General features: G+C 45.6%; 1 long non-coding RNA gene across 1 annotated transcript; it reads left to right on the top strand.

The window, feature by feature from the left end:
* Positions 1–813: 813 nt before the first annotated feature.
* Positions 814–18977, top strand: LOC136176256 (uncharacterized). Its single transcript, XR_010664563.1, has 3 exons — positions 814–887; positions 11146–11243; positions 18493–18977. It is a non-coding gene; the product is annotated as an uncharacterized lncRNA (long non-coding RNA).
* The last annotated feature ends 1765 nt before the right edge of the window (positions 18978–20742 follow it).

Genomic DNA, 20742 nt, shown 5'->3' with positions numbered 1-20742 from the left:
CGTGTTTGGATGGGGTAACAATGCACTTGGCTGAGGTGCGGATCCTGGTAGGGATCTTTGAAGGAATCCAGCCATTTCTCTGTTTTTAGGTGGAAGCCATGATTTATGTTTTCTAGGGTCTAGAAACCTCATGGAATGTTGGAGCGCATAATGCCTCCTGTCATCATCTGGTACCTTCTACGGTTCCTTTCCACTTTGCTGCATCATTTTTTCTTTCCCTTTTCCCTTTTTCTTTCCCTCTTGTGGTTTTCACTTTTGCTGTCTTCTTCTGCAGCACTAGCTCACTTGTCCTAGCTGAGGCTGGCATGAGAATGGTCAGCTGGTCCCGATGGAGGACCACGGGAGGGAGAGTAGGCAGTAGGGCCAGAGGGGGCTCTCACCAGGAGGATGGCATGCCTGATGTGATGGGGAACGTGTTTACTTGTAGGGACCTTAGGATTGGCAGCCCCAATTGTCCCTCTTGGCATGGCTCAGGCGGCAACTGGGGATGAAGGTATTTCCAGTTGTAATTTTGGAATAGACAGTCATGGGTTATCCAGTCAGATGGACGGAGCACATGGCAAGTTCCAGCTCAGAGTTCAGTTTGGAAGTCTGCTGGCCTCCAGCCCAGAAGTTAAGACTCTCTGACCGTACTCAGTCTAGAACACAGTGGATAGGGTCAGGTCCTGGGGGTGGAGGGCTGGCAGGGTACCAGGGCATTCTCATGGGGTTCAGGGACCATTCGATCCTTAACGGGTGTGTGCATATTCACAGGTGGTGGTGATGGTGGGGGGGGGGTGCGGTGAGAGGGGGTTTCTGCAACAGCCAGAGAAAGAGAGAATGATTTTAAAATCTCATCCCATTCGGTTTATGAATGTGAAAATTGAATTTGCCATCAGATTCAGGAGGTAAGTCCTGTCTTGCAAACTGGAGGCAGAGAAGGAGGTCAGAAGCTTGATTGGTCTGAAAGTGGAATCAGAAGTAAGGAGCTGGTGGTGGGTGCAGCTTGAGGCAAGATAGTCCAGGATTCTGTGTCCAGAGCCCAGAGGGTGTGGGTGGGTGGGGGGGAAAGCTATGCAGTGGAGTCAGCCTGAGTTGATGGCTTAGGGGTAAGCATCTATGGGCTAGGGTCCTTGAAGCGGAATCCCGTGGACCTCTCCTGTGACTAAGGCCAAAGCCCCGGTTTAGGATGAGCATAGACAGTATTGCAGCTCAGGGGCTGTGAGCACAGGGCTTGTGGGACCCTGGATGTGGCTGGACCTGGAGGAGAATCCAGATAGGGGTGCAGAGTCCTTCATGGGGAGAAAAGAGAGAAACTCAGGACGGCAGTAACTGCAACTGGGCAAGGGTGTCTGGAGCCACACTCCTGACTCACAAGAGCCTACTGGGTTCACCTCTTCCCACCTCCAAGTCCAGTGACGTTAGGCTGGGAGCTCATTTGCTTGAAATCAGCCTTGATGAGAGCCAGCCCAGGTGGCTCAAGGGTAAAGAATTCGCCTGCTGAACAGGGGACCCGGGTTCGATCCCTGGGTGGGGAAGGAAATGGCAACCCACTCCAGTATTCTTGCCTGGAGAATCCCATGAACTGAGGAGCCTGGTGGGCTACTTTTTGTGGGGTTGAAAGAGTCACGACTTAACGACTAAGCAGCAGCAGCAAGAGCAGAGAGTACTTACTCTGCAGTAAGCACCAAATGCTACAAACCAGGGCTTGTTTCTCCCTGGAGAGCTGGTTGTTAAACATTTAGCTGCTGAGAGGAGATCGTCTTTGATGTCTCCCTGGTGTCAGGGAGTGGGTTGCTGGTGTGGACTTTATCCTGTGCCGTTAGCTTAGAAATGGCACAACCGGAGGCACGTCTGAGTCTGTTTGGGGAGAGAGAGAAGACGAGCGAGGCAGGGGGCTGGCACCGGATCTGACAGCTGCAGAGGCTGCCACCAGAGGTGGTGCTAATGAAGGCCGATGAAAGCAACCGTCGGCAACCCCGCTTTTAGCATCTTGGCCGATCGCCTTGCTCTGGGTGTGGTGTGCGGGCACCGTCACACGCTGCTGGGTAGTGAAAATGGATACAGGCTTGTTGAAAAACAAATTGGCACCTTGAGCCATGAACTTGAACCGTGAATACCCTTTGACCCACTAATCCTCCTCCTGGGAATCTACTCTAAGAAAGAAATCCTAAACACTTTCATTGTTTTGGAAGCCCCACATGGCAAAAAAGGTCTTAGCTGCAACTTTATTCAGGCTAGTGATAAGTTGAAATTAACTTAAATGTTTAACCGTAACAGAATGCTTGAGGAATCTAAGGCCTATCTTCTTAGTAGATTATTATGCAGTGGTTTAAAAGGATGTGAAAAAAGTTTAGGGAAAGCACAGAAGTGCTTATGATAAGCAGAATACAAAGTTGTAGAGTAGCATTTTTCCACCATGGCTTTTGGAATACGACTCCTGTGTCAAATATATTTGGGAAGTGCTTGGTGTCCTATGCCCCTCTCAAGACTGCATGCACATCAACGCTAAGGGTTCTGAGAAGTTCTGTGGTTTAACCTATTGCTTCTTGAACTTATTTCACCCCAGAGTCCTTTATCCAACCAACATCCATTACCATCCTCCAGCATTAAGGCTCAGTAGAACAGAGTTTTGGGAAGTAGCGACACACGGAATAGTTAGTTACATTAAAGTGTCTATCAGAATACAGGGAAGAAACAATGACGAAAGGTGAGTGGGGACCGGAGTAGCAGTGACTGTGAAAGATTTTTTTTTTTAAGTCTTCTTTTTTTTTGTTATCTTTGCCAGAAATCCTTTAAAATGCTTATCTTTTATTAAAGAATTATATAAAAGCCTCTCTTCAGGCAGGTTTGTCTCTTTCTCTGGTTGATGTCATGTAAGATTCAGAATTTGTGCTTTCTGCGTAATGGATAAAATGTCCATATAATCTAGGGGGATATTTGACAGGTAAAGAGTCTGATGGCTGGAATTTGGTGTAGCAGGAAGCCACTCAGAGTACGAATGTGGCTTTGGGATCAATGTAGTTCATCACAACAGAGTATTCAAAAAAAGAAAAAAATCAGTGAATACTTCCCTAATAGTTAAAGGTGCACCAGGCACCATTAGAGCCCTTTCCACGTATTAAGTCATTTAAACCTCACAGCAACTCTGCAAGGTAGATACTGTGCTTGTCCCCACTTTACAGATAAGTAAACAAAGTCACAGAGAGGTTAGGTGACCTGCTCTGGTTCCAAGCCCCTTGTCTCCAAGGAGCAGATTCTTTGTCAACACCCAGAGCTGCCTCGTGCTGAGCGACCAGTGATGATACTGCATCATTGGACAGGGTTTCGTGGTGGCAGATTTAACTTAAGATACAAAGCCATTCCTGCCATGAGAGCCATGGGACCCTTTCTTCTTGGGTTGGTAAGCTGGGATCGTGTAGGCCCTTCATGTCCTCTGGTCGTATCCACACCTGTGCGCAGTACAGACAAGAGGAAGAAAGGGAGCATGAGTCTCAGGTCTGGTCCCCATGGGCCAGGAGCTACCCTGGCTTCTGTAGCTCTTCCCATGGCCACTGGGAAGGATCCTGCTTCTTCCTTTTCATCCACCCCACTGACTTTATTTTTTAATTTTTCTTTAAAAAAGTGTTAGGATGTGATCATGTGTCTCTCTGTGCTGATATTTTTGGATTCCACCATAGATGGGTTAGGAAGAGTCCACCATGGATGGGTCGGGAAGCCCCTATTGACCAAGTTTAGAGACCTGTTTCAAATGGTTGAGATACCCAGAGGCAGAGGGATGGGCTGGAGGACCACTCAGGGTCACTTCCATTCTCTGTATTCTGGGGTATTTTGAATATCAGGTCTCAGGGGAATCTGGTTGACAGGAGTCACCATCTAGAATCTCGTGTTGTTCCGGGTCGGGGAAGACAGAGGTGAGGAAACAGGAAAAAGAAATCTGTTCTACATGGGTTTCAAAGGTAATTGTTCCAAGGTGATGCGTTTGGGGCTGGCATGTCCTTGCCACCATGAGTCAGACTGATTCCTTGCCCTTCACTCCTCTGAGGACACGGGGAGGACCAGCTGGGTACCATTCTCTGAGAGTAAGAGCCTCTCATTGGCTTAAAGTGCATTGTTAAATCAACCCAGGCCCTCTCATCCTCTTCCTTCTAGACTTTTCCACCCTGGATGAAATAGCTCTGGAGTCTGACATCTTTTCACAGGCCCTGCTCTCTAGCCCTTTTTATCACTCTTCCCTTTAGCTCGTTGTTGTTCAGTTGCTAAGTCATATCTAACTCTTTGCAGCCCCATGGACTGCAGCATGCCAAGCTTCCCTGTCCTTCACCATCTCCCGGAGTTTGCTCAAACTCATGTCCATTGAGTTGGTGATGCCATCCAACCATCTCATCCTCTGTCGCCCTCTTCTCCTCCTGTCTTCAATCTTTCCCAGCATCAGGGTCTTTCCCAATGAGTTGGCTCTTTGCATCAGGTGGCCAAAATATTGGAGCTTCAGCATCAGTCCCTCCAATGAATATTAAGGGTTGATTTCCTTTAGGATTGACTGGTTTGAATCCCTTTAGCTTGTCAGCTCCAAACAGGGTGTGGTGCCTGCTCGGAGCTGGGTCCAGGTTCTCTTTAGATGGTTCTTTGCTGGACGGATGTTGTTTTAGCCCTATTTTCTCATCCTACCCTCATGCTTACTGTTCTCACCAGACACATGACACATAACAGGCATAGTCCCGGTGCAAAGCAAAGCATTAGACCTTTTTCTGCAAATCACATTCACCTTGTTATTCTCTCTACATGGACTGGTCATTTCCTATGAAATTTTAATCTTTCACCCTTTCACCAGTTTTTAATTCCTCACTTATTTAATGGTATCATTTCGCCCCCTTCTCGTAGGTTTAAAACTTTACACTGATTACTCCTGAATTTCATTTGATCTGTTTTGAACCAAATAGCCAGTTTGTCAAATCAAACTTTGTATGGATTTAAAATCTGTCCTCTATTTTTACCTCCCTGATCAAAGATGAGTTTGATAGAAACCATTTGTAGAAGGGTCTTCCTTTGAGAAAAACTTCTCTGCAAGCAATATAGTATTAAGATTGTTGGACTGACAAGAAAAATAGGGCCCATGTCATGGTGATCCAGTGTCCTTGAAGAACTGTAGCTCAACACCCCACTCCCCTTCCCGCCCTTGCCCCCGAGAAAGAAAAACATGTTACTAATGAAGGCCTGCCACTTCCTGGTGTGGCCACTGAATGTGCTAATATTCTTGTTTTTGTCACTGCTTGGGAAGCCTGGCCTGGGCAAGGGTTTTTTTTATCATCACCATGATTTTTCAAAAAAAGTAATATGGTTGAGGAAAGAGTCTGAAGAGCAATGGTTGTTGCTTTGGTCCCTGGAAAGAAAGATTATGTTTTGATAGTTCCTTCATCTCTCAGGGAGTTTGCCTGCCCAGCTACATAATATGTGTAACAGAACTACCCTGGACAATTCCACAGGGACTCTGGGATGATCAAACAGGACAAAATACTAACTACAGTTAACAAAAGTCAGTAGTCACGAGTGCTTGCCCTGTGCCTCATGCATCATGTTTTGCACCGTGCATCATGTCTTGGGTGGTGATTATTTCTGTTAAATCTCATGCGTTTCCACGAATTCCATCCACCAGTCTCTCTCTCTCTCTCTTTTTTTTCTCTCTTACCAAATCCCGTGGATTCTCTTGAAGGTATTTACCCTTCCCAGTTCTTCTGTTCCATCCGAGTGGAGACCCTCACTTCTGCCCACTGTGGCCACGGTTCTCCGGCCTCTTTGGCCTCAGCCCCTCCCTCGGCTAAGCCTCCAGCAGTTGCCCCCAGACTGACCAGCTGAAGATGCCACTGCCTTTATTTGTTTATTTTTGGCTGCACTGGGCCTTTGCTGTTGCCCTTGGACTTTCTCTAATTGCAGTGTGTGGGTTTCTCATTGTGGCATCGTCTCTTGTTGCTGAGAACAGACTTTAGGGCATGCGGGCATCAGTAGTTGTGGCTCTTGGGCTCTTGAGCACAGACTCGATAGTGATGGCACATGGGTTAAGTTGCTTCAAGGCATGTGGGATCATTCCAGATCAGGGATCAAACGTGTGTCCCCTGCATTGGCAGGCAGTTTCTTAACCACTGTCCAGTGGTCCAGTGGGATGGACTTACAGTCTAGTTGACGGGGGGATATAGACACCCAAATGTTTTAAAAAGAGGAGGAAATGAATAACAGTACAAAGCAACAGGATCAAGATGGCTGATGGAGCAACAGCATCAAGTGACATGGGAAGTCCATGCCACTTCCTTGAAACCACTTCCTCTTCCCATTTAAAAATGATTCTGAGTCTCCCCACAACCTTATCTGGTGTTCAGGGTTCTCCGTATTCTGACTCCAAATGATCTTTCCAACCTGTCTCCTGTTGCTCCTTCACATGGATAGTCTGCCATTGCGAATGTGATTCCCTTATTTCCTAGACCACACTCTGTGGGTGCAGGGACTGCACCCACCCGCCTCTACCTGCTTCTGCTGCATGATGTCACCTCTACAGATCCTGCCCCACACTCAAATGCAGCTTAAGCTCTTCACTCAGTCTTCACCTTTGCCATCTCTCATGTTTGCATCACTAATGTGCTCACATTGGTAGGTGCTCTATTAGCCATCTTGATCCTGTTGCTTTGTGCTGTTATTCATTTCCTCTCCTTTTAAAAAACATTTGGGTATCTATCTTCCTCCCTCAACTAGATTGTGAATTCTTTGATGACAAGGGTTGGTGTGTGTGTCTCTGTGTGTGTGTATACGTATTCTTTCTCACAGTATCTAGTCCATAAGAGATACGCAAGGATTCTTTAATTAGTGAAGGGATGCCAATATATAAATGTAGTGCTTGGTTCCCAAGGCTTTAGCTTCCTTCTTAAGATTTATAAAATTATGAATCTTCCTTAGGAAGCAGAGTGGGAGAGAGAGAAGGAGACTGAGGCACATGGAGGGGAGATAGAGAGAAAGATGGCCTTGTATAATGTCTTGAATGGAAACTTGCATGAAACCTGGGCCTTTGATGCTCAATCTACTATTTTCTGGGGCTTCACTTAATGCATTCAGCCCAGGATCTCCAGATCATTGGGAGAAATAACCAATAGCAGAGTAGCTGGAGCATGCTGCCAAGAAATTACAGTTAGGAGCAGTAATAACAGTGATGATAATAATGGTGATGGTGATGGTGATGGTGATGACTACGATGACATTCTAATAATTAGACAGCAGCTCTGAATAAGCCCATCTCCTTTGGGTGACAAATCGTCCACGGGGTATGTAGGAATCTGTTTCCTTTTACTGTTGGAGGGAGGCCCCCCTCCCTGCTCCCTCTATGGTCATGACCCCAGGATTCTCAAGCCACAAGGACAGATCAGGAACGCTGGCCCACAGGCTCCTGACCAGCAGAGGGGAGGAAAGTCCTTTCAGTCCCTTTAGTCTTGACTGAAAACAAAGTGAGGGTCCCTGGGTTCTCCTATAAATGGTAATGATAACACAATTATCATGCAAAACAAAAATTAAGTTTAATGGTGCAAAGCCAGGGTGTACTGGGGAGGTAATTCATATTAATTATGTTTGGATTAAAAGCTTATTTCTTTTGTTAGCATCTGCAAGTAGAAACTTAGCTGTAAGGAAAAAAAAAATCCACATATAATTACGGCCTCTTCTGGAGGAGCAGTGTTGGACTTAATGGAGCATCCCTGCTCTCTTCAAGCTCCTGGAGAATGGTAATATTTCACATTTTATGAAACACAGAAGAAATAAATTACAGGTTTAATGATAAGAACTACTTGGGCTCATAATGAAATCTGATTGGCCAGTTAATCCACTGAGACCCTCATATATGAACCATCCAAAAGGGGTAAAAATGATGAAAAATGAAATTAAATGGAAAAACCTTCACCCGCAGCCTCTTTTGCGGAGGCGGGGGGTGGGGGGTGGGGGAGTAGAGAGAAGGGGAGAAGCCCTGGGGCCTGGGGTGGAGGAGAAACATCGCTTTCCCGGGGTTTGGGGAGAGTGGATGGAGTGAAGGAATTTCCTTTCTGTCTGCCCCCACCCCTGCCGATTTCCCATGGAAACTAAGCTGGAAGACTTCCTGTTGAAAGAAAAGGACAGGACCAGAGGAAGGGAGGTGATTTTCTCCTGGTGACAAAGCTCTGGGGACCCCCAGCTCCGCCTTGTCTTAAACAGAGAGACAAAGACAGAATGAAAGCTAATTGGAGTTGGCTGGGCTGGTAACAGGTTTTGACACCCAGGACATATTTTCCTTGGGAAGGAAGGTCAAGGTGTCTGTTTCTTAGGGGGCTAAGTTCTTCCGGGTTTGAGATGCGTTCCCAATAGGGACTTGACACAAAGTCTTCCTGCAGGGCCAGCTGGACCTGTACCTGCCCCTCCTCACCCTGCAGCATCTTGGGAAATAAGCCCCCCTGTGTGGGCTCCAGCTTGGTGAAGTCTTTCCATTGTATTCTGAGAAACAGTGGGGACACAGCAGAAGGAATTTGGGCTTTGGAATAGGACAGGCCTGGCTTCCGGTTTTTGCTCTGATATTGATTTGCTTGATGACCTTGGACAGAGTACTTCTCCATCTCAGGGCCTCATCTGTGATTGGTTCTTGTTTGAAGCTTCAGGGAGAATAATGTGTATGAGAATTAAATATGCATAGGGCTGGAGACCTGTTAGATGCTCAGAGAATGAGAACCGTGACCATTGTTACTTCTCCTGTTGGAAGGATGAGAGAAGCTTCTTATCCTGGGCAAGGCCTGCAAATCAGCACGTACCCACAAGCCCATGGGGAAATCAAAGAAATAGCTTCGTAAGAATTTAACAGATCATTCCAAGGTCTCTGAGTCCTCAAGTCTCTGATGGTACCTTCTCCCGGCCAAGGCACAGTCTCCCTAGATTCCATACACATAGCAAAGTCCACGAAAGATGCATTGTTAATGTCTGGAGGATGAAACAGGTAGACCCTGCATCTGAGGGAGGCTTCTTGCACACTCAGCTCTCAGGTCGTCTGCTGTCCTCATCAACAAGGTCCCCATGGTTCTTCGCAGTAGCTGCTTCATCTGGGGTGAAAAAGGACATGAGTATGGAATGGGGGTGACAGTGCAGGCAGGGAAGAGCATTCATGGTGCTAATTCCACCAGGTCTTTGCCATCTGGTCCTAATGCCTTCGTGGAGGAAGACGGAATAAATTCCTGGAGCATCATATTATTAGATGAAGCAGATCTCAGGTCAGGACTTGGCACCGTGTACCATGACATTGCACTGTGTTCCAGGAATCTCTGAGAAGCCCTGAAGGGCCCTGTGGTTTACTGGGGATCACTTGCAAGGTTGTGTGTCTCAGCCCTTCTGTGCTGCTGCTCTTGTCCTGAGTTCCTTTGGAATGACCTTCGTCTCCCAGGCCTGGGGGTCTCAACACGGCCCCTTTCAATGATCCAAGCTTGGGTGTGATCTGGTCCTGCTCCCTTGCTGCACAAATGGGGAAGCTGATAAAACCCATGAGCAATGCCCAGAGTCTGCCACAGGCAGGCACTCAATAAATGGTAGTTGTCCCTTTTATTTAAGTAACTTGTCCAAGGTCCCATAATGCCAGGCTGAAAATACTATGAGCCTGTTTTTTCACTATTTTTTAAAAGTTCAGTTCAGTTCAGTCCCTCAGTCATGTCTGACTCTTTGCAACCCCATGAACCGCAGCACGCCAGGCCTCCCTGTCCATCACCAACTCCCGGAGCCTACCTAAACCCATGTCCATTGAGTCGGTGATGCCATCCAACCATCTCATCCTCTGTCATCCCCTTCTCCTCCTGCCCTCAGTCTTTCCCAGCATCAGGGTCTTTTCAGATGGATCAGCTCTTCACATCAGGTGGCCAAAGTATTGGAGTTTCAGCTTCAACATCAGTCTTTCCGATGAACACCCAGGATTGATTTCCTTTAGGATGGACTGGTTGGATCTCCTTGCAGTCCAAGGGACTCTCAAGAGTCTTCTCCAACACCACAGTTTAAAAGCATCAATTTTTCGGTGCTCAGCTTTCTTTATAGTCCAACTCTCACATCCATACATGACCACTGGAAAAACCATAGCCTTGACTAGATGGACTTTTGTTGACATAGTAACGTCTCTGCTTTTTAATATGCTGTCTAGGTTGATCATAATTTTTTAAAAGACTTTATATCTTTATAGCAGTTTTAGGTTCACAGCTAAACTGAGAGAAAGGTACAGAGATTTCCCAAATGTGCTCTGCCCCCACACATGCACAGCCTCCCCCATTATCAATATCCCGAACAGAGTGGTGCATGCATTACAACTGATACCTCCATTGACATGTTATTATTAACCAAAGTCCATCCTTTAAGTTAGGGTTCACTCTTGGTGTTGTACATTCTGTGGGTTTGGACAAGTGTATAATGGCATGTATCCATCATTACAGTAACACAGAGTAGTTTCACTACTGCTCCAGTTCATTGATTGCCTACATCAATAAAATAGCACCCAGCACCTCTCCAGTTTCTCCCTGCCCAATGCTCTGCTTTCCTGACTTCACAGTAGTTACCTCTCCATAAAATTCCCTTGTTGTTCAGTCACTAAGTTGTCTGACTCTTTGCGACCCCATGGACTGCAGCACACCAGGCTTCCCTGTCCTTCACTATCTCCCAGAGTTTGCTCAAACTCATGTCCATTGATTTAGTGATGCCATCCAACCATTTCACCCTCTGTCACCCCATTCTCCTTCCCTTAGATGTGTAAGAACGTAAACTCCCAGAAGGCAAGGAATGTGCTTTGCTAACTGCCACGTCCACAGTGTTGGAATGGTGTGGGCCCGGGGTGGAGTAGAGACTCAATGCATCTTTGCAGGGTGAATGAAGAAAGCCCAGTTCTGTCTCCATGTTCACTGTTAGTTGTGCTTCCCAGCCATCCTCTTGGATTAGTTCCTCTTCTGGCGGTTGCAAGCTCCCCTGTGCATGTAGGAGCTCACATCTTTGCACAGAGGGAAGTAACAAGCAGAGTAACAGCATGTATTGCCGCTCTATCCTTTTGCCTTGCATGCTGAGCGGCACAGGGCTGGGGATGCCGTCTTCGGTGGCAGTAAGGAGCGATGCTCTGGCTGCCAGCACAAATGCACTGCTTTTTTGTTTAAGGTCCAGCTGTTGGGAGGCTGTTCTCTGGCTGAGGACGGGATAGCAGATCATGCCAACGAGATACAGGTTTGGACCTGAAGCAAACGTGAGGCGAGAAGGTAGGAAAAAAAAAATCTCCCATGGTTAAAAGGGTTGGAAAACTCTTCTCCCATAGTCCAGTGTTCAGAATAGTTTTGCTTAGAGAGAAAATTGCAGCTTTCAGGTTTGAAGACAGTTGTACTATCACCAAACTCCCAGTGAGCATTTGGCTGGGTACACGAAGTGAAACCACCCACAGAACTCCAGTGACATCAAGAGATGGGGCAACTAAGAATGGCAGGTGGGAGTTGAACCCCACTGTGGCTGGAGGGTCACGTAGGTCTCTTGTGTGTTGGAGCTAGACAGAGCCAGGTATGGGGTGAGCACAGCCTCAGAAAAAAGTGGATATGGAATAAAAAGAAGGGAGGGGACTCCCCTGGTGATTAAGAATATGCCTGTCAATGAAAGGGACATTGTTCTGATCTCTAGTCCAAGAATATCCCACATGCCATGGGGCAAGTAAGCCCGTGTGCCCTAACTACTGAGCCCACGCCCTAGCTGCCTTGCTCTGCAACAAGAGAAGCCACTGCAATGAGAAGCTCACGCACTGCAGCTAGAGAGAAGCCCCTTCTCTCCAGAACTAGGGAAAGCCCGTGCACCGCAATGAAGACCCAGTGCAGCCAACAATAATGAAAACAAAGTAAATTTAAAAATTAAAAAAAAAGGAGGGAGGGAGTGATCGAAAGAGGGAGAGGGAGAGAGAAAGAGAGACAGCACCCACTTGGTTCATGATGCCTTTTACATACTCTGTTCCTGTGAAGATTGCCCAGCTCCTTGAGTCTGCATGAACTTCCTTTTAAGGTTCTGCTTGTATTCATACCACGAACCCCTATTTAATCTCCTGAGAAAAGAAAGAAAAATAAAGATATTTCCTACTAAAAGTGAATCAGTCAAGACTGAGATTTGTAACAGTAGTTGTCAAAGAAGAGACTTGATGTTTTCCCCTGACAGCAGGAGTAAGTGCAGAAGAAAATACTGCCTGGACCATACCCCTCCCCTTAGATGCTTAAGGGCGATCTTTAGGGAAGGAGAGGAACTGAAATCTGATGATTCGACAACCTTTTATAATCAGTTGCATATCAATATGTCTGCTGTTCCTTGTAATGTTTGGTTTTTAATACAGAGTATAATTTCAGTCATCATTAACTGTTTTCTAACATCTTCTTGATGAAGACACTAGAAGAACTTCATAAAGTATTGCTCTAGATAAGCATTTTTATATATCTAAATAGGGAGGAAATAAGAATGAGGCCTGGAAAGTAAGAAGTCCTGGCAATGACACAAGTGATATAAAAATTGGTCACTATCTTGAGACTGGCTGGTTAGTATATGAGAGACGTGATCTTGGTGAGCCCTTTGCTATATCTAAGAAAAGTGTAGCCCTGGGAATGGCAGTTTTGCCGCAAGCAGCTTGTAAAGATGTCAAAACATGAAATACAGACTCTAAAAAATATGATTAATGTAGTTAAATAGAGATGTTTCTTAAGGGTGTGCCCAGATTGACTCCTAAAGTTAAGATTCTGGAGACCAAAAGTGGGGAAAACCAGGTGAGCATTTCCTCCTAAAGAATTCTGTCTTTATTGTATCAATCAGGGTCTGATCAGGAAAATAAACCTAGATATTTCAAAAGAGGCTATTTAATGCAGGGCATATATTACAAAGATTGTAGAAAGTCAAAGGGTGGAAAAGGAGAGCTAAGGGTAAGTCAGAGATTAGATTTCCAGAACCTAGGATCATAGAGAGTGGCCCACAGCCTCAGAAGCTGAAATAATGGAAGAGACACTCTCAGAGGAAGGAAGGAAAGAAAGAGAAGTGGCTGCGGGCTGAGGGTGAGGAGGAAGAGAGAGAGACAAAGAGAGAGAGGGAGAAAGGGAATGGAAAGCAAAGACACTTCCTCTCTTTTCTCATCTTGATTGCTCTGCCAGTTAGGTAAAACCTAACAGGAAGACCTCTACCAAAGGAACCTGGGAAATGTAGTTTGCGGACTTCCAGTCCCATTATCTTAGAAGGCAGCTGTGGGACTCAATGCCCACAAGCTCAGTTTTGCTTGGGTTCAGTTTTCTAAAGAGCTTCACAATGACTCATTATTATGAAACTATTATTCTAGTCTCAATGGATCATTCAAATAGTCACTTCGACCCATACTTTCCTCTAATTTAATCAGGAGTTTGACTAATCAATGTGATTATTTAAGGCCCCGGTACTTTAAAGGAGGGCACATACAAATAAGTTTCCTTGAGTTATTCCAATGAAAAAAAAAATGCATGTGTACAGAGAACTTTTTGGCAGTAAACCTTACTATTGGAAAATAAAAACACCTGAAATCAGTCTAAATGTTTAATACTAGGTGATGAGCTAAGAGAATTTTATTTTGGCTATTATGTAGCTATTACAAATAATAAATGTTGGCATTACGGAACAAAATCCATTCTTTCAACCGATATACATTGAGCACCTAGTATGTGCAGGGCACCATAATTATTGGTATGAAAAGACAAATGGCACCTGTTTCCTTGTTCTTATGGTGCCTATAATTCCATGGAAGAGATGGCCTTATAAACATGAAACACTGCTTACAAATTGCATAAGAAATTAGAATGGCAAATTTTTATGTATCCACATTTTCTATAATGAACATGTATTATGTGTATAAAATAAATGGAGTAAATTCTTATAATACAGTTTTTATAACTATGTAAAACATATTTCTATGTAATTACTGGCAGGGAGCACAAAACAATGAAAATAGTTGTATTAGGGTAATCCTACTGTGATGCTTAGTTTTTTATGCATTAACTTGGTCAAGTTCCAGCATCCAGTGATTTCATCAAACACTAGGGGAGGGGTTGCCGTGGAGGTATTTTGCAATAGACGTGGTTAACACCTATAATCAGTTGACCTTGTGTAAAGGAGATGAGCCTTGATAATGTGGGTGGGCCTCATCCAATCAGCCGAAGGCCTTAAGAGCAAAAATTCAGGCTTTCCAGAGAAGCTTTGCTTCCACTCCTTTGAAGCTGGAGTTTAGCATTAAGTCCTGCCTGATTTTCCAGCCAGCAGGTTGGCCCTGTAGATTCCAGACTTGACAGCCTCTGCAGTTGTGTGAACCAGTTCCTTAAAATATACCTCCTTATGGGGAATACGTGTAACTAATGGCTTGTTCATATCAATGTATGACAAAACCCACTGGGAAAAAAAATAAATAAAAATAAAAATAAACAAAAAAAAATGTAAAATAAACAAGTCAAAAAAAATACCTCCTTATTTCATATAGATTATTATCATTTATATTAGTTAATATACATTCATGTATTATATATTATTATATTTTAACATATGTATGTGCTATTTAACACATGTTCGTATATGATATATATTTTATATGTTGCATATATTTTTTCATATATACATCTGTGAGAAATGCACACACACACATAAATATCTCCCATCAGATCTGTTTCTTTGGGGAACCCAGACTGATACTTTTTTCTATTAAACAGGCCTTCATTTAATGTTGATTTTTATCATACGTCATTTCTTTATAAACTCTTCTGTCCTTACTGTAACTAGACTCCTCTGTGGTTATCTCTTTTCAGTCCTCCCAGAACTGCTACCTACATTTGTTCCAGAGATTCCCAAAGGTAGTAGGGGCAGGCTATGATGGAGACGAAGGCTGGACTGGGTTAGTTTCCGTGCTGTCTTCTTTTCCCTTAAACTGGCTACCGATCAAAGCCACTGGCTGATCTCAGTCTCAAGGCCAGAGCAGCCCCGTGAACTGCTTCGTCAGCCCCTCGTTAGATCCCGGAGAGCCGTGCTCCCAGCAACGAATGGCTGTCCATCAAGGACAGGCCTTTAGATCAGCGGTTCCCAACCTGTTTGCCACGAGGAACCAGTTTTGCGGGAGACAGTTTTTCCCTGAACCAGTGGTCGGGGTGGGATGGTTTTGGTTTCACCCACCGCTCACCTCCCACCGTGCAGCCTGGCTCCTACCGGGCCATGAAGCGCTACTGGTCCCTAACCTGGGGGTGGGGACCCCTGCTGTAGATGACATGGGGCCGTCTGGCTAAGGCCAGCGCAGACGTCCTGGGAGCACTGGGCAGCGTGCCGCCCTTGTCAGCCTTCCATCTCCATCCTGCCTGAGTGGAGATGGAAGTGCAACCTCTTGGTGGCCCAGTGGTTAAGACTCCATGCTCCCAATGCAGGGGGCCCAGGTTTGATTCCTGGTCAGGAAACTAGATCTTGCATGCCTCAACTAAGAGCCTGCATGCTGTAACTTAAGACCTTGTATGCTGCAACTGGGACCTGAAACAGCACCCCCCACCAAAAAAAGTGACTCTGACTGTTCCGTTCTCCAGCACAAATCACAGTCTGTATCTTGAGAGGTATGGGCACTGTCTGAAGGGGACAGGAGCTGGGGACAGAACACTGAATTTCAGTCTCAACCACTTGCTGGCTGTGTGATTTTAACCAAGCTACTTAACCTCTCTGACTCAGTTTCCTCACTGGTAAAATGGGGATGCTTACTCAGCCCAATCTCCAGGGTTGTGGTGAAGGTGTTCAAATAGAATGTGAATTTTCTACCTCGTAGCAGGGGGTCCCATAAACGATAATCACTGTGACTGTATCCCTGAGCGTGATGGCAGACTTGGGGAAGATTTTTGATGCATGTCAGCCACCTACGAAGTAGAGACTCTGGTCCATTCTCACTTTCCAGATCTGTCTGAGGGTAAAGAGATCACTGGCAAAGCACACCAAACCCTCAAAAGAAACATGGATTTTTTTTTTTTTTTTTTGTCATTTAATGTCACTAACTTGTTAGTAGAGATAATAATCAACTCTACAAATAAGTAGAGATGATTTACCATCACCCAGAATTTTTGATTTTGCAAAATTTCCTCTTTGGCCAGAAGGCATTCAAAAAGTAAAGAAATAGTTTCCCCCACCCCTCTCTGCTTGGCCTCTTATTTACAACTATCTTGAGCAGGTGCCTATTTGGACTCCACCATCCAGATTCTCCAAGGCCAAGGACTCAATTCCAGGCAGCTTTCGCGTACCTGCCCGTGGATTATCCACCTAGTGAAGCATCTGCCAGGGAAGTTTTAATCCCAACCCGGCTCTCTCCTAGCACCTTTTCCTTACCCTCCCTCCTTCAGCCCTCGCCCAGCTGATGTGTGCTTAGGAAATGCAAACTAATTTTAAAATTTGCTGGAGCAAAACATGATTAGAATGGCTAAGTCTGCTGCCAAAAATAAAATCAGCTAATGCACTTCGTATATTTAGATTTCCAAAATTAAGTTGAAATGGTGCTTAGTTCATCCAAAGTTTGGGTTTTCTACACATCGCCCCCCATCTCTGCTAACTGACCCGACTTTTCTGCCAGTGATAAATGAGGTTCTTCTGTAAATGGCATCACATCTTCCATAACCCAGGATGCTATTTTTACTCTCTTGTCCTGCTGAAGTGAGGTCACAAACCCTGATGAAGATGTTGGAGAAGAAAATGCCCTGTGTTGGGGAGAGGAAAGCTACAGAGCTATATTAACCAAGGCTCCTCCATTCTTCAGCCTTTCTACCAAGCCTGGCCAGACAGTGAGCGGTCCAGCTGGGGAGAGGGGCCTCCATGAAGCCAGATGCTGTGTGCTAGGTTGCTTCAGGTGATTCTTTGCAACCCTGTGGACCATAGCCTGCCAGTCTCCTCTGTCCATGGGATTCTCCGGGAAAGAATACTGGAGTGGGTTGCCATTTCCTTCTCCGGGGGAATCTTCCCAACCCAGGGATCGAACCCACGTCTCTTATATCTCCTGCACCGACAGGCAGGTTCTTTACCACTAGCACCACCTGGGAAGCCCGATAAAACCAAGTGCTGGCACCAAAAGAGATACAATCAAGGCTTCAAAGATATGCTGCTGCCTTCAAGGAGCTCAGAGTCTCTGGAAAGACCAGATTAGCCTTGGTAGCGTGACACACATTACAGAATAAAATTAATTGTGGAATGGGGCGCATAGACTCCAAGGAGAAGCTCCAGGGAGCGATCATCAGTGAGGACTAGGTTCATTTTCATGAGGGAGGAGGCACCTGAGTTAGGAACAGGCTAGACCGTGGGAAAAGAGGGGAGCATTTCCAGTGAAAGAATCAACTGGAACAAATGTATAGAAATGAGCAAGGCCTGGTGTGAACAACAAGAGAAGTCAACCTGGCTGGAACAGCAGCACTGCAGAAGGGACTTAATGGAAATACAGGTGTGCTAAGACTCTTTGGGTTGCAAGCAACAGAAAACAATCTGATCTGCTTTAAGAAAAAAAGGGGAATTTATTTTAAGGCTGCGTGCATGCATGTGTGTATGTGCTCTGAACTGTGTCTGACTCTGCTAGCTCATGGACTGTATGAAGCCTGCCAGGCTCCTCTGTCCATGAGATTCCCCAGGCAAGAATAATGGAGTGGGTTGCCATTTCCTCCTTCAGGGGATCTGCCCAAGCCAGGGATGGAACAAACCTGCATCTCTTGCATCTCTTGCATCAGCAGGCAGATTCTTTACTATCATGCTACCTACGAAGCCCCATTTTAAGGCTACAAAGTTTTATGGGATCTGAAACAAGAAGAGTCCAGTTCATCACATTTGAACTTGGACATATTAATATCATTTATGGTGAATTTTTATTCTTATAATTTTACTACTCCATCTTTTCTAACTTATTTTTTAAAATATTTCCTTACATTTTGCCCTCCTTAAGAAAGAGACTCATTTGGATAACACATTTTGTATGTTTATATTTTCTTTGTTTTTCCTTCTGTTGACTATCAGTGGCTATTTCTATTCTTTTAACATATTAGGAAAGTACCCCAAGCATCTTCTCTTAACAGTCAACATAAGACTTCCTTTCCATGGTGTTGAAATTCAGCCTTTGTGTGAATAAAGGAGAGTTCAATGCTTTGTAATGCCTCTCACTTCATTGTTAGCTGAGCTTGTTAGCAAGTTGGCTCTAAATTTATAATTATTTAATTGTAGGATTGCCACTGGTTTATACTTTATATCAAAAGAGAGCTTTGAGTGTACCACTCTTCTGCTCAAACTCTCCAAATGGTGCCCAATCACCTTATAAATTTAGAGGGGAAAAAAAAAAAGAAAAGGAAGGGGGTAATTTAAGTATTTGAGGGAGTCTCATGGGACTGAAGGATTCACGGAGTGCACGGAAAATCTTTCCAGGACCCAGGAGGCCCTCACTGTACCTCTTGTCTCCACTTCTCTGAATCTGTTTTTCTTTTCTTGGGACAGATTATAATCCTTGCCCTCAGCATCTCCTCCTGAAGGAGGAAAGGAACAGGCCAAGCTGACTTCATCTGGAAAAAGAAGAAAAACTCCATCTTGCACGTTCAGTGAGCTTTGGACTATGTGCCTGGTAGCCATAGGGATAACATACCTACGGCCGAACTGGCCTCCTGGACTGATAATCACCAGATTCCATGCCAAGATTTCCCGTCGCCAAAAAGAATGCAATAACCCCCTACGTATTCAATCACCTTTGTAATCTTTACGGCCCCCGTTGGTGCAGGCTACAGTGTATAACCGGCTGACCCTTCTGATTATGAATCATGGCTATAACCTGATTGCATCTCCCTTTAACACTTTCCAGGCTAGGTTTAAGGAATTTGGGGATGTGAACTTGAGCAGTACACTTAAAGTATATAAGGTTTTGACAAAAGTTGGTCAGAGTCCTTGGCTAAGAGGAGTCTCTGCCTTGGGCCCGCCAGTGTAATAAACTGCACTCCACTATCTGCATTGTCCTTCTGAGTGAGTTTGTTTCCCGGAACACATGACTGCAACACTCTAATTCTCTTCCAGCCCCCTGGCTGTTGTGTGTGTGTGTTGTGTGCGGTCAGTTGTGTCCGACTCTGCGACCCCAAGGACTGTAGCCACCAAGTGCCTCTGCTGCTGCTGCTGCTGCTGCTAAGTCGCTTCAGTCGTGTCCAACTCTGTGCGACCCCGTAGACGGCAGCCCACCAGGCTCCCCCGTCCCTGGGATTCTCCAGGCAAGAATACTGGAGTGGGTTGCCATTTCTTTCTCCAATGCATGAAAGTGAAAAGTGAAAGTGAAGTCGCTCAGTCATGCCTGACTCTTAGCGACCCCTTCGACTGCAGCCTACCAGGCTCCTCCGTCCATGGGATTTTCCAGGCAAGAATACTGGAGTGGGTTGCCATTGCCTTCTCTGAGACCAAGTGCCTCTATCCACAGAATTTTCTAGGCTAGAATAGTGGAGTGGGTTGCCATTTCCTTCTCCAGGGGATATTCCTGATCCAGGGATCAAACGTGAATCTCTTGTGTCTCCATTGGCAGGTGGGTTCTTTACCTGCTAAGCCAGCAGGGAAGTCTATCTGGCTGTTATTCTGCCTCAGTTCCAAATTCCTGGGAGAGATGGAGAATCCAAGGGGTCTAGATCTAGTCCAATCAGTTAGGATGGGATTGAGGGGTTACCTCGTGCAAGAGAAACCAGGGCTGCCGGTGCTTCTGCCTAGGCTGGGCGGTGGGGCAGCCCTAGAAAAGAAAAGATTTGGCAAATGAATGAAATGTCCCAAGACAGGCCTCCTGCCACTGAGTGCTTCCTGTCTTGGAGGAAAACCATGTTGCATTATTTCAGTTGGCTGGGGTTCTAGAGGGTTACCTCACTTTCTGTGAATAGTGAATAATGTAGATTTTTATTTATTTTTTTTTAAGTTATTTATTTGGCTGCAGTGGTCTTAGTTGTGGCATGTGGGGTCATTTTTCTGGTTGCCACATGTGGGCTCTAGTTCCCTGACCAGGGATTGATCCTGGGCTGCCTGCTTTGGGAGCACAAAGTCTTAGCCGCTGGACCACCAGGGAAGTTCCAAAAAATGCACAGAGTTTTAAAGCAGAGGAAGCGATCACTCCTTTATGCAAAGGATTATTCACTTTGGGGGAGATATACCAGGATTCCTTTCCACTTCGAGTGATATTTTTTTCCATTGTGCTTCTCATTCCACCTATCTTCTCTGTAATGGGTCCGGTTCCCTTGATGTAGGGACCGTCCTTCAGTGGGATCCAGGAGCCCTCCCCTGGCATTCCCAGTGCTGGCAGGACCTGGGAGGGAGGGATGCTCACAGCATTTGGTCAAGAGTTGCCCAACTGGCGAGCTCGTGGGCTTCCTAAGGGCAGGGCCAGGCCCTCGGCTCCTTTGTCCCCATCCAGCGTCTGACTCAGTGCTGGTCACCCAGCCAGGCTGACACATGCTCTGGAGCCGAATGCATAAAGCCAGTTTCCAGATATAAGCAATTCCTAGCCAAGGAGTAGCTGAAGGAAAATACAGCTTTATGGTAAGTAAGGGACATAAGAAGAAGTCCTTTTCTGCAAAAACATTGTATGTGGTACTGCTTCTTCCGGTCTTGCCAGAAGTGTCTCTCAGAGGCTGGATAACCCCAACTCCTGTTCAGTGTCAGGGCACACTTGGACTTGCTGCACCTCAAACAGGGCCCCTAGACCTTCTTTACATCCCCTTCCCAAAGGGGAGG

The sequence above is a fragment of the Muntiacus reevesi genome, chromosome 10, assembly GCF_963930625.1.
Source record: "Muntiacus reevesi chromosome 10, mMunRee1.1, whole genome shotgun sequence".
NCBI lineage: Eukaryota > Metazoa > Chordata > Mammalia > Artiodactyla > Cervidae > Muntiacus > Muntiacus reevesi.
This window is presented reverse-complemented; position numbering and strand designations above follow the sequence as displayed.